The following is a 15,538-nucleotide window of genomic DNA, read 5'->3' on the forward strand; positions in this document are numbered from 1 at the left end:
TTAAAATGTTAATATATTTAAAGTGTTCAAAGTGCAGTTTCAGTGCAAGTCAGTTGAAACGTTCTTAAGTTGGCGTGACGTTGAAGTCGTGCGACCCTGCTGCTGTACTGGCTTGTAGTTCGTTTATAGCATAACGTTAGCATTTAGCTTTTGGCGACTAAATTTATGATTCAAAAATTATAAAAGTAGGGTAGACATGTGGAGATTATCCGGCTGAACAAAACGTGATCCCTCTCTTAAATGTGTGTCAACCACAGACCTTATTTCGAGCTATTTTCCAAAATCCTATGGAGAATTTGCATTGGTTTATCACGAAGGAACCGGAAGAAGTTTACTTCCGGGTTATACGACGCGTCACTGCGGTTCTCTATTAACAAGGATAAACTGATGTTTTTTAGTGGAAGAGTATGGCAGATATCACTGTGAAATCATCTGACAGTGAGGGGAATACTTCCGGTTTTATTATGAAAACTTCGAGACCGGAAATACTGTTTTCACCCCGTGAGGGTTGACGCCAACTTTACATGGACGCTGCCGTCAATAGAAATGAATAGGGGAAATAACACGTTCTCCTGGCGAGACCTCAAATCATCTTAGTAATATCTATCAAACTATAGATCCTACACATCCACTGGACGTGGATTCTAAAAGTACAATATACACTTCTCGCTAGAAATCTAATCAAAACACATTTTAATGGCCAAACTATTCTACAATTTAGGATTTTCCAGAGAGGGTTATTTGTGAATATACGACCCTCCGGAGCGTTTGCAATTGCCGCAAATTGTTGTTTCTTGCACGACCACAAGAGGTGCTAAACTTTCAAACGTGACTATAGGTCGTAATAAGCTGCTGAACAATCGACATACTTGGTCATTTTTTGGAGGAGGACAGGCTGGTATATTCATGTATGATGATGATGATGATGATGATGATGATGATGATGATGATGATGATGATGATGATGATGATGATGATGATGATGATGATGATGATGATGATGATGATGATGATGATGATGATGATGATGATGATGATGATGATGATGATGATATTCTCCATGTTAGAGAATATTTCTTCTCTCTTCCTAAGTGTCAAAGAATAATTCTTCCTTACTCCTAAGATATTTCACATTTTCTGTGTGTTGACATTTACGATCAGCCCTGCTCCTTATCTTCCGTAAGGAATGTGATAATGCAGTCGTATGCTGATACTATACGTTTTATGGCTTGACCTAGCGGACATAGGGAGTTTTGCGCTAAGCTCCACAGATATGAGAGACATCTCCTGTGTCTGCAGAATGTTTACGCCCATCCCCGATATGTGGATTTGACTCTCTGTAAACTAGTTAAAAGGTCTACCAAGATGCGAGGCTGATCAGAATTGACATGACAACCCACCCGTGCAGTCAGAACCTTTTGCTGCTGTGACTTGTGATATGAATTCTCCGGCCGTTGACTTGTAATAAACTACCAGTGTTTGACATCAAAGCTCCAACTCTCCTCGTGTCTCTCTGAGTCCTGACTCTCCATTGCTGCAGAAGTTTCCCTTACACTCCATAGTAGCAAGTTCAATTTAGTGAGATGCTTATGAAAGTTGTCCTTACTGTATCAATTGAGATGCTTTAACCTCTTTACAGAATTATGAAAATATACAACCACAAACAAAAGACGGAAGGAATTCAGTGTTATGCTTTCTTAGGTATCTTGAAAATAAGTGGTTTCTGAGCAGTTTACAGGATAGGATTGGACCAATAAATGCAACGCTTGCAAAAGTCTGAAAATTGTTTTACAAAATATGACAGCATGCACATTTCTAAGGTGTTCCTGAAGTTGTTTGGGTCTTCAATTGGTATTCTGGAGAGATTACTGACCATTTGTAAGAATTGTTTAGTGGTGAAAATGTTAAAATGAACACCAAATACAATATGTGTCACAAATAAAGTAGTATCAATCTCCAAATTGCTTCAACAACTTATTATGCTTAAAAGGCAATTGGAAATGCCCTCAATTCAATGAAGCACTTAAAGAAATCGACCACAACCTCTCACTTGTTAAAAGTAGAATTGAGAGTTAAGAGCCCTTCAGCTAAACTCATGAATGGTTCACCTCTACAGTTCAAGTGTCTTGTTTCACAAAATAAACTACAAAGGATTTCCCATTTTCCAATTTGAAAGGTATGAGTTACTCTATTTTTCAGAAATGCGGAGCAGATTGAAAGATCATTTCACTTTGTAGCTTTGATGTTCGAGTGCAACAAGAAGTGTCTTACTGAAGATGAAAGCCTTAGGTCTTGCCTCACCCTAAAGTTGTGCCCAGATCTCTTCGACGTACTCTTCTGCTCTTATTATTCGGCAGAAAGCATTCTCTGTGACATAACTCACATTACTCTCAGACTCTCCAGGTGTCTGGAGTACATTTCTTTTTAAGTGGTAAAAAAGATGTTCTCAATTTTTTTGTCCTCCCTCCCTGGTCTTCTTCCCCCCTAGATGTTCCCAAGAGAAGGAAAAAGCTGCTGCAATTTGTGATTCAACTTTGATTTATCTCTTGTTCATCATGTGCTGATGAACCCTTTGTCCTCATGCTCTTAAAGGTGTCCTATCATGCAAAATGCATTTTTTAATGTCTTTTATACAATATGTGTCCCCGGTGTGTCAGGGAACTCACAAAGTGTCAGAAAATAAAACCCTTTCTCTTTTCCTCCGTACCCACATCTCTAAAGACGGGGGTACAACAGAGCTGATCCAGATTTGTGTCCGATATGACGTAATATCGGAAATGTCGCCTGGGTTTACTCCCACGGCGCTGTCAGAATAAAAAAAGGAACTCACCTTGTAGTAAACCCGCAAGAAAAGAAGCATTTGAGCTCCATACTGTTTCAAAAATAATCCTTGAAGTGGTTTGGAACCCGATATGGCGTTTAATCACGGCATCATTTAGCTGCATCTCAGACAGCCTGCTCTCACAGAGCTCACGGTGTGCCTGCATGCTCAAAAGGGGGCGGGGCCAGCAGAGAATCAGCACTTCTCTAACAGGGCTGAAATGGAGAGATATGAGGGATGTCTAAAATGCATGATCTGTTTGGTATTTTGAGCAAAACACATCATAGATATGTTTTTTTATATATTTGTATATATCTGAGACCCATAATATATGCCTAAAAATAGCATGATGGGAGATCTTTAATCAGATTTCTCCTCCAGCAAATACATGTCTTTCATTAACATTCACACTGTTGGAGTCAAGGCACCAATGGTCATTCGGACCACAGCAGATCCCTTCTCTGTTGAATGTAACACACATCATGTGCTACGTTGTGTTTTGCTTCTATCTCTCATTGCAAGCATCTCCCTCTTCCCTTTCTCCTTGGCTGTCCTTTGATTGGAGGATGATATAGTGGGAGAGAAAATAACATTGTTAGGGCAATCTCTTATAACCTTGAAAGGGCCCTGACCTAGTAAAATAGCCCTCTCTGAACAGAGCCTCTTTAGAAAAGGATTTTGCTTCAGTGTTTTGTTGAAATATTGCCACATTTCAAACGGCGAAATCTGGCAACCCATGAACTCACTCATCAAGGTTCAAGGCTTTTATTGGTCATACGAACATAGCTACAGTGTAGTTATGATGATGAAAATCTTAGATCATCCTGAAGTATCTGAATAATTCCCCTGACCCTTCACACACTCATTCATCTTTTCTTTTCGTCCTTTTTTTAAATTAGTTGAGTCCCGCTTTCAGACTAAATGCTGATTCTGAATCAGAGGAAGCAGAGGGTCCCAGCCAACCTGTATTTCCATCTGGCACTACAAGCCTCCAGAACTCAACAAGCAGACTGAGACAGGTTGGGAAGTGGCGAGGGAGCATTTATCCTCCTGCTTTATGCAACTAGGTCACTGAGCTTAAGACTGCTAGAGTTCCTTCAGGGAATGCACTCTGTCCGTTAAACATGCACTCCACAGGGACCTGACAATCCCTCCGTCCACCCAAGTTTTGAAATGTTCGAAAGCAACTTACTGAAAATGAAGGAATGTTCTAATTATATTTCTCCATTCAAATGTAATACATACACTTGGGACAAGGACAAAGTATGGCCACTCATGGGCGAAAAAACAAATGACTGGTTGCCAGAGGGTAATTAAAAATACTTTACAGGAGATATTTAATGGAATTGAATCATCATTTGGAATTTTCCAAAACATGTTTATAATTCTACAGTTAATTAGAAATAGCATAATAAATGCATGCAAGTGAATTCCTGACGCTTCTGTATGCTACAGTAATTCTACGGTGCTTGAAATAAATGAAATGTAGGTTTAGAATTTCTAACAAAGCATTGGCTCAAGTAGTATCCATGTGAAAATGTAAGAGTATGGTGAAGAGTCCCTGAGTTAAAACAACACACACACACATTTCTCCATCTCAGGTTCTCAACATGAATGGAGAGCTGCTCTCCACATTTAAATTGAAAATGTGAAATTAAAAACTGGCGGCTGAGAGGATCAGAATGCACGAGAAACACACTTTACCTGAAATGAACTCCATGGTGTTTTAAGCAAGTAGCAAGAAAACATGCATGAATTAGCAAGATTGTTACAGCATATTATATCCTGTTTAAATAGCTATCATTATAATGTAACCCAAGGATAACACTGCATTGGACTAATTATGTTTTCAACTCGATGTACATCTAACCCAAACTCTTACCCTGACTGAATGTTTGGATCCCATTTTGGGGGGATAATGTGACTGTGTCCCCACAATGTCATTAATACAAGAACAATTTACTGACACTCAATTCAGTTTTGGATCATTACACTTAAAGGTCACCTATTATGCAAAATCCACTTTTTCATGTCTTTTATACACAAATATGTGTCGCCAGTGTGTTAAGAGAAGTTTCAGGAAAAAACATTATCTTGTTTTTTGTCCTGATCCATATACAAACCTGCAAAAAATTACCTGATCACATTTTCTGCAGGTGAGCGTTACATCTCAGTTTGCTCACTGTTAACTTACAGTTATAGTGTGATTGTGGTTGTGTTGTTAACGTTTTACAGTGACATTACCGCAACAGTTACATAATGTATTACCTGTAATTAATCATACCCCAACAGTGTGCCTCCCACCAAAAAGTGCTTGTTTTTGTTAATGTTTGAAAGTGCTGATCAGAGCAGCCAGACAATTCACTAAATTAAACAGAGAAAATAACTTTGTCCACAGTGGGAGCACTTTATTGATTTGTATGGCTCTTGTTTCTGCCCCATTACTCATAGAGCTACAGTAAAAAAACAGATCCTGGAACTTCAGATGAGATGCTGCTGCTGCCCACACGATATTGCCAAAATCACCAGAGGACAGTCCAAATCCCAAACCTAATTGAGAGCCAATCAGTTTCAATTACAACGGTTTTTCCATTCAGTGTGGCATTGCCAAATGCCGCTAATAGCAAGAGTGCTGCCCACTCACGCCCACTCACAATATGTTATTGTGCCATTTTCACACAGGGTGGTGGAGTGAGAGACAGAAGTATAACATGCCAGCAGACATTTAAATGTTAGACCCACCCTCGCACATGTACACTCTCTCCGTATAAATCATTTTTTTCCGGACGATATGCTTTGGCTGAATAAAAAATATCCTGGTAAGAAGTCACATGTAGTCAAAATCACCCCCAGTGTGGGAGTTTTGACAGATAAACACATCTTTACTTTATCTTTATACACACACACATATTGTAGCAAGGCACACATTATTATTCACTTTAAACACTCTTTCTCTGGTTGCAGTTGTTGAGGGTGTGATGCAGCTTAGTGCTCCGGAGACTTTAGTTGTTGAATAAATAATGAGTTTGACAGTGAAATGAATTATAAATGAATGGAAGAAGTGTTAACATGCAATGTTAAGACCACTGAGGGTTTACAGTGAAAACAAACGGCATATTAAGGACTCGGTGAGGTGGGGCTCTCCACATCAACTGGAGGGATTCAACTGATCATTTTGGCATTTTTCTTATTGTTAAAACATTTGGGACCAACCTCCCAAATATTCCAGATGAGTAAAAAAACAAGTAGACAAAATAAACATTCTCACTACCCTCACCCATTGCTGCCAGTCCATATAAATAAACATATTATGCATCCAGGGTCATATTTACTTCCAGTAGTTTCAATCGTTTACAGTTTTAATGGTCCAGGTATGTCTACCATATTACTTTGTTATTTGTTAAATAGCTTTCTTTTTTGTGTTACACAACGCGAGAGAAGGTTGGTTATCCTAAACGTTTGTCTACACCTGTTGATGGCACGGTGATATTAAAAACTGGTCATTTAAATGTAGCATTTCAATTTGACGTCATTTGTTTTTGGGCAGATTTAAAACTGTCTTTGTATATTTCCAAAACATGTTATTTTGTATTTAATCTAAACATTGCGGCCCACCTGATGGCCCTCTGACGACCACCAGTGTTTGAGAATAGCTGACTTAGCATGTTATTCCCATAGTTTTCTTCACATTGTAGTGTGGCAGTGAAAGGGCACCGTTTTTCTCATTCTGTGTCTTATTTTCCTCTCTCTTCCCCTCACATTTTTATTGCAGAAAAAATATGTATTTCAGGACATCGAAAAACATTTGATTGGGCCATTGCCAGGGGTCTCGTATTGTATGTGCTAGATAACCGGCATTTTTACCAGTAAACTTAGTCAATATGAGTTAAAGTTAATGAGGTTGGTTTCACTTGTGAGACTGCAGATAAAGGGTCTAGGCTCTTTCATAGCAAATGAGGTTAAATTGTTAACATAGGTTCAGGAGCATGGCCACGCCTAAAACTCCGCCTCAAACCACGGCCACCCCTATTTATATCCGGCAAAACTTCCGGCCAATGCTTGTCTCCATCCTCTCAACCCACCCTCCCTCTCCCTTCTACCCACACAGTTCCCCTTCCGACTCACACCGAGCGATACATCCATCCATCCCTTCCTTCCTCCCTCCCCTCAACATCCCCATATCCCTCATCCCTACATCCCCCCATCCCTCATCCCCCCATCCCTCCATCCCTCATCCCTTATCCCTCATCCCTTCATCCCTCCATCCCTCATCCCTCATCCCCACACCCTTCATCCCTACATCCCTCATCCCTACATCCCTCATCCCTTATCCCTTCATCCCTCATCCCCTCCATCCCTCATCCCTCACCCCCCCACCCCTCATCCCTACATCCCTCATCCCTACATCCCTCATCCCTACATCCCTCATCCTACATCCCGCATCCCTTATCCCTACATCCCTCATCCCTCATCCCTCCATCCCTCATCCCTCATCCCACACCCCTCATCCCTACATCCCTCATCCCTCCATCCCTCATCCCTTATCCCTACATCCCTCATCCTTCATCCCTCATCCCTACATCCCTCATCCCTCACCCCCACACCCCTCATCCCTCCATCCCTCATCCCTTATCCCCACATCCCTCATCCCTTCATCCCTCATCCCTCCATCCCTCATCCCTCACCCCCACACCCCTCATCCCTACATCCCTCATCCCTCCATCCCTCATCCCTACATCCCTCATCCCTACATCCCTCATCCCTACATCCCTTATCCCTACATCCCTCATCCCTTCATCCCTCATCCCTTCATCCCTCATCCCTCATCCCTACACCCCTCATCCCTACTCCCTACATCCCTCATCCCTCCATCCCTCATCCCTCCATCCCTCATCCCTACATCCCTCCATCCTTCATCCCTACATCCCTTACCCCTTCCTCCCAACATCCTCCGGCCGTCAACATTTATATTCACATACCGTGTATACTAACATCTAATTCCAGGTACTGTCTGGGGGCCCGTAATCAGCCCACGCAGAATTATGCCGGAGACGGAAACCCCACTCTGAGTCTCCCACTGCACGGACCACAGCTCGTCCTCCCAGACCATCCCTTCACCCCCTCACATCATTTACATGTTACCTCAATAAACTTACAAAACATCACATTGTTGTGACGTGGTTCCTGCTAGTGAACTATTTTTAAAATGTCATTGTCAGGTAAACACAATAATAATTGTAAATGTAATTAATAACATTATGGCCCTGTTCCTTTGAGGGTATTGTTCATGATGGATTACCGGATTAGCTATAACACAAATGATAGAATGGGACCATAACTTATATTTATCTATTCAACCTGTATTTACCCTGCATCAAAACAATTGCTGCTGTGAAACTGGGATACAGTAGTTATCATCTTATTGCCCTGTCACTACTGAGAAACAAATAGTAAACAGTTTCAACATTCAGGCTAACGCTCTGAGGCTATAGAAGATAAGGGACCACTGAAACTTTAATGAATGCATGGTATAACACGCAGCACCATCTTGTTTAGTGCTCAGACATAGTTTTATCAGGTTGAGAATAAATCACACAGACACAAAGCCATTCGAGGTCAGGGCAGGTGAGGGAGGAAGTAAGACTGAAACTTTGCTTTTAACAACCTCACACCGTCTGAGCTGAAGCACCAACTCTAAGCCGTGAACACACTCCTAGTGAAACACGCAACACAGGTAGCGGCTCACACCTTCACTGCCTCTGAGACTCCAACACAAAGTGACTGAATAAATGGATGAAAGAACAAAGGGGAAGAGACAGAAGCTCATTTGGACTAGTTATGATTGATATTGGTGAAGCTGTGCCTCTGGCTTCGCAGGCAATAAAACCTCAACAAAATGAGCGCAGAGCAACACATGTAATCTGGGAGAAGATGCTTTTAAAAGCCAGCACTGTCTGGTTGATGCAGCAACAACAGCACTGCGAGGCGGCTACAGCTCCCCCGGGAGTGATGGACAGGAAATAAACAGCATTGAGTTGTAGCTGTTAGGCAACTGAAGGTCAGTCGCACTTTGCTTTTATGTGTCCATCAGGCAGAAATCTGCTTCTGCACCATCCTCTGATCTGCTGATCAACAGTAGGTACATGTACACTCTATTATGTCTGTGACATACACATTCCTTTCATCATTATTCCCAATAAAGATCTCTTTCATAGTGTTTTATGCTGTGATTGCTGTGGCAGCATGAATCAATAAAACAAGAAAGCTCTATAGGCTATAGCTTTAAGTGGTAGCGTAGAGACACATGCATTGTCTTATTTGAGGCAAAGTGAAAGGGCTGCAATATGAACAAAAAATATCCAGACAGATTATTCTTTATAAGGAATATAGAAAGCTTGTTTTATTTCAGTACATGTACAACACACTGCAACGCTGGTTAAAGGAGTCTGCCGGTGGTTCAGACTCAATAGTGACATGCTGTCTTGTAAGACTTTCTGCTGCAGCTTGAGCATATCAAGGTTTACAAAACCCAACTTCATTACATCTGGGATCCTACAAACCTTTTATACAACAAGTATTTTTTTTCGTAGAATGCCTTTTGATCATGATGCCTTTTTTTCTCAGACAGCTCACAATGGTTTGGTGAAATGGCTGTAGTGCCAGTGTAAGGCTCTGGTGGATTGCCTTTTACTCTCCAACACAAAAAGCCATGTCTGTTCTTAGAGAGGACAGATTTGCACAAAGGTTGTCTTTTTGTTATTTAACCTTTGCAGAAAAAGGAAGAAGCTGTTCCATCTATTCTGTACTTCTAAATAAGCTCCAACTGTGACATGCCTGTGTTTTTCTGCACGGCACGGAGCTTTTTTTTGTCTTTGGAATTGAAATGTGCCACAATGTTTTAAGTCTCTGTTCAGATATTTACCAGCCCTGGGATTCAAGGTTCAGAATATGAGAAAAAGAGCGAAAATGTTTGAGATTCAGCATAAGGCTCCTCATATTTGATCATTTTACCTTTTTTTGTGACTTCCTAATCTGCCATTATTTATTTTGTACTAGCTTCAGCTAAATAAGCAGCTGTGTGAGTCAGTTAAAAAGACAAGGACTCCATTGTTTATTTTGAAATGTGTCACATTTGTATTTACATTTAAATTATCACACAACATACTGTAGATGTAATCCTTAGTGAATACATCAGCAGAGGTCACTGGCTGCTAAGTAACATGTGTTGCATTCATTGAAAATGCACAGATCACTTTTTCATAGCGTGCATGCAAGGTTTAAACTGACAGTGCCTGATATGTTTGTCTCTCAAATGTATATTATCTGTCATCATGATAATATTGTGAAGCATGTTGTTAAGTCTGACAATGGATGGAGTAAAACGTCAAACCACAATTCCCCTAGATTACTCCAGATGGTTTCAGATGTTTCATTGAAAAGCTCCAGACACTGCAGGTGTGAAAGCACCTTCAATCTCCAGTGAAAGAACCGTCAGACACACAAAGAAGAACACGTCTGCTCATTGAAAAGGCCTGCGTATTGTTGGGATCTGTTCTGCTTTCAATCTCATTTTCCCTTATTGATTAAGAGACTGGTGGTTTTTGTTATCAAATCATTTTCTGTGGCATAGAAAGTCTGTAGCTCTGATTTGAAAATAGGACAACACTTTCCACAAAAACACACTTAACGAGCCGCGTGAGGGCTTAAAAAATAAAGGAATACAATTCTGGTTAAATGTTCAATTACACGGTGTCACATCAACTGGGGATTGCACTGAAAAACCTATTCAGGTCAAATGCACACACACACACACACACACACACACACACACACACACACACACACACACACACACACACATACAGGTTTTTGTGAACTAAAAGGACACTTTGACCCAAACACGTTTTTTCCTTCATTAGAAGGACACCCCTTTCCACTAGCTTTACAAAGATGTTTTGAATATCAAAAAATCTATTTTGAGCCATACAACACAAATCCCACTTCAAATGTCCAATACACACATCACAACTCAAAATACAACAACCTGACACCATGCTTAATTATGAGGACAGCAGATAATGAGCTGCATAAGCCCCGCCCATGACAAAATTGTTATTTGTGAGGACAGTAGCTATACAACACACAAACATGTCACTGAAGTGTATTAAAGGGACAAACATGATTAAATGGAACATAACTTTACACAGACAAGTGTTGGATTGTGCATTACAAGAACAAACCTTTTATAAACGGACAAAATGTATACAGCATAGGAATACCTGATTTGTGATGTAATATTTTAATAGACAATATAGTGCACCATAGATATATAGCTTAAAAGTATGTTAATGTGTTTAGTTATTGCTTGCCTCCTGTTTGCAATCTGTTGTTTTCATGCAAATGTAGAACCACATTCTAATACTCTCCAGTGGTATAAGTAGTTATACACATACCACTTCAATCTCATTAGTATGCATAGAAAGTGACAGGTCACACCTCCAAGCCCCGCCCCCTTCCGCCGGAAGTCCCGTCTCCATAAGCCCCGCCCACTTCCGCTGGAAGTCCCGCCCCCGCCAGCGGAAGTCCCGCCCTTCCATAAGCCCCGCCCCTTCCACCGGAAGTCCCACCCCCACTTCCGGTTTTTCAAAATAAAATTAAAACATATTTTAAAAATGATAAAAATAAAAATGCTGCCCCTACCGGTCGCCCCCACTTCCGGTTTTTCAAAATAAAATTAAAAAATATTTTTAAAATGGCAGTATTGACTGCAACTTACAAATACTTGCAAATAACATGAAATATACAACCATATATTTTAAAAGTAATGTCTCAGCTCTAAAGAGCAAGGTCCCGCCACCTAACCACGTCCTGTGCCCCTGTATACAGCAGTATTGACTGTAACTTACAAATACTTGCAAATAACAAGAAATATACAACCATATATTTGTAAAAGTACTGTCAATCTCACTAACTCTCTCTCTCTCGCTCTCTGCTATTCTCTGCCGTGAAAAGTTTGGTGAACAGTCAAGACAGGTGTGGGGACCATAAAACCCCCAGACATCCTCTGCGGGACAAATGGTGGGGCGATGGGGAGGGGACACACACACACACACACCCACACACACACACACACACACACAGACACACACACACACACACACACCCCCCACCACTCACCCCTCATCCGTTAGGGTTAGATAAATAAGAGCCATTCGTCTTTCTCACTCTTCAATATTTTCTCAAGTCGAGAGAAATGGCCAAGAGACGTCTTGATATGGGTGTAATCTGCGAGACACCGCCACCTAGTCACTTCCTGTGCGCCTGTATACAGCAGTATTGTCTGCAACTTACAAATACTTGCAAATAACATGAAATATACAACCATATATTTTAAAAGTAATGTCTCAGCTCTAAAGAGCAAGGTCCCGCCACCTAACCACTTCCTGTGCCCCTGTATACAGCAGTATTGACTGTAACTTCCAAATACTTGCAAATAACAAGGAGAAAATAAAATGCTGCCCCCTACGGTTTTACAAAATAATAATTTTATAATGAATCACATATGCATAGGATCAATGTCCCTGCCACCTAGTCACTTCCTGTGCGCCTGTATACAGCAGTATTGACTGCAACTTACAAATACTTGCAAATAACATGAAATATACAACCATATATTTTAAAAGTAATGTCTCAGCTCTAAAGAGCAAGGTCCCGCCACCTAACCACTTCCGGTGCCCCTGTATACAGCAGTATTGACTGTAACTTACAAATACTTGCAAATAACAAGGAGAAAATAAAATGCTGCCCCCTACGGTTTTACAAAATAATAATTTTATAATGAATCACATATGCATAGGATCAATGTCCCTGCCACCTAGTCACTTCCTGTGCGCCTGTATACAGCAGTATTGACTGCAACTTACAAATACTTGCAAATAACATGAAATATACAACCATATATTTTAAAAGTAATGTCTCAGCTCTAAAGAGCAAGGTCCCGCCACCTAACCACTTCCTGTGCCCCTGTATACAGCAGTATTGACTGTAACTTACAAATACTTGCAAATAACAAGAAATATACAACCATATATTTTTAAAAGTACTGTCAATCTCACTAACTCTCTCTCTCTCTGCTATTCTCTGCCGTGAAAAGTTTGGTGAAACAGTCTGAAGACAAGCTAGGACACGTCATAAAACCCCCCGACATCCTCTGCAGGCAAATGGTAGGGCGATGGGGAGGGGGGAACACACACACACACACACACACATTTAAATTCAGAGGATGAAAAAGCAGAAAACATAACTTGTTTTGTAAAACGGTCAGCACGTCAGTTTCAAGAAAGACGTTTGCATACATAAAAAAGTGTATCTTACAGGTCCTTTTGTGAGAGAATTACACACAAATCTGCAGAGTGTCACTAAAAAGTTGTAACACAGGGACTGACATTCTGTATGGGGTTTCACACGGACACAAAGTCTACTTCATTATCTACTTTGTCAGCTTTTATACACAAAAGTGTATCTTTCAGTAACTTTCTCAGAGAATTTAAGCATAAATCTGTCAAAGATTCTTAACGAAATCTACTTCATTATCTACTTTTCAGCTTTTATACACAAAAGTGTATCCTTCAGTAACTTTCTCAGAGAATTTAAGCACGTCAGTTTCAAGAAAGACGACAATAATTAGTAGTTAGACATTTTGGAGAAATGTTCTCTGTCGTTCTTAATGCAAAAACAAATCATCTCTACTCCCTTTGGGTGAAGTCCAGGAATGTTCTCGGGGGGAGTGGACACTTGCTGTTACATGGCATAAAGCTTCTGCAGTGTGCCAATAAATGTATAGTTTCCCTAAAGCTCCATACATTTACACATATTGACTAATGACTCAGCACATGAGGGGTAAATACAAAACAAATCTAAATATCACCAATTATTCCAGAATGTGACTAGAATAGAGTCTAGAGAATGGACCCAGGCTTTGTCTTCAGCCATCAACTAAATAGGGGCGTGCTTTATTGAATCACCAGTATGTTACTCACCATTGAAGACAGTGTTGAGGGGGCAAGCAAAGTGTACTCAGCGGCAGATTGCATGGAAGCAGAAAGGCCTGGCTCAGACACCATGTCTCCAAAGGTTGACGGGGAACTTCTAACCAGTTCCATCACCTGTTTAGCTTGAGGGAATTTAAACACCATTAAAAATATGGATTACAGAAAAACAATATATGTAGTAAATCGGGTAATCATTAATAAGGGGAAAATGTGCAAGTCTAACCTGAGTCTGGCATGAGCACTTGATCAATAAGGTGGATGACAATGTCCTTCTTGAGCACCATCTTGATGCCATTGACTGTTAAACTCTCGCCATCACAGCCTTGAAATCAAAGTAACGCTTCTAAAAACATATATTTTAGAAAAGTAATGTTAGTCATGTCAAGTTATCAAGACTGCTGTGTTTCATCGAAACAGTGTACAGAGCAGAAAGGGGAACATTTGTCGCCACATTAACATACCGACTCCTCTATCAGTTTTTGCATACATAAAAAGTGTATCTTACAGTTCCTTTTGTGAGAGAATTACACACAAATCTGCAGAGTGTCACTAAAAAGTTTTACACAGGGACTGACATTCTGTATGAGGGTTTCACACCTGAGCTGCTGGGGGGAGGGCGTTGAAAAGGGGTGAGTATGTTTGGCTCTCTGGTGTGTTAAGAGTCACAGTCTTAAAGAAAAATCTGGTCAGAAAAAGTACTTAACTTTCTACCAGTTGTAAATTGTCTTACATATAAAAAAAGTAAGAGACTTACTGTTTCCTTTGTGAGAGAATTACACATAAATCTGCAGAGTGTCTGTAAAAAGTCTCAAAATCACAAACTGCAGACGCCTCAAGGACAGACTTGAAAAGATCCATGCCGAGTGGGGGGAGAAGAAGAAGACTAATAACCAGCAGTTGACTGAAGCCAGGGACATTTTTCTTTAAAGTAAAATAAAAATGGGAAACTACTATGCAAAACGCTCTGTATATATTGATCAGAATGTAGTCAATACCCTTTTAATAAGTGTGGTGATGAGGACGATTGAAAACAGAACGAGTAGTGACCCCTGTGTAAACAGAATGGCTGAAGTTTGTAAACTAGAAGACATTTTGGCTATCGTGCGTTCTGGCAGTACTATCCCCGGTCATTGGGAAACGATTGTAAACGAAACATTTAAAGTGGTCCTGGAATCTTCATTTTCTGAAACATTCTGTAACATTATCTCAGAAATGAAACAAACATCAAAAGTGTATCATGTGCTATCAGTGTATGCTCTGTTTGTAGATGTAATGCATCTCTGTGCAGAAAGCAGCATACACATGAATATTCTGACTGAAGTGAAAAAACTCCATCACGATATCTCCAGTCATATGGGGAATTCTAAGCTGGAGACGGTCCTGCGGATGTTGCAATCAGTATAACTATTTGATTTTGGGTGTGAAAAATAAAAAAGTGTTTTTTACATTTAAAAACTGTTGTCTTCATTATAGCAAGGGGGAGCGTGTCTCATACATGTGTATTACAGTCCTTCTTTTTGTGTTTTTCAGTGTTTTTCTGTGTGTCTGTGTGACAAAGCACAAATCATTTCAAACAAACCCTGAATCAAATTTAGAGAGGACCATTAAGAGTCAGATTCTTAACAAAATCTACGGACACAAAGTACTTCATTATCTACTTTTCAGC

The sequence above is a fragment of the Gymnodraco acuticeps genome, unplaced genomic scaffold (genome assembly GCF_902827175.1).
Source record: "Gymnodraco acuticeps unplaced genomic scaffold, fGymAcu1.1, whole genome shotgun sequence".
NCBI classification, from domain to species: Eukaryota; Metazoa; Chordata; class Actinopteri; order Perciformes; family Bathydraconidae; genus Gymnodraco; species Gymnodraco acuticeps.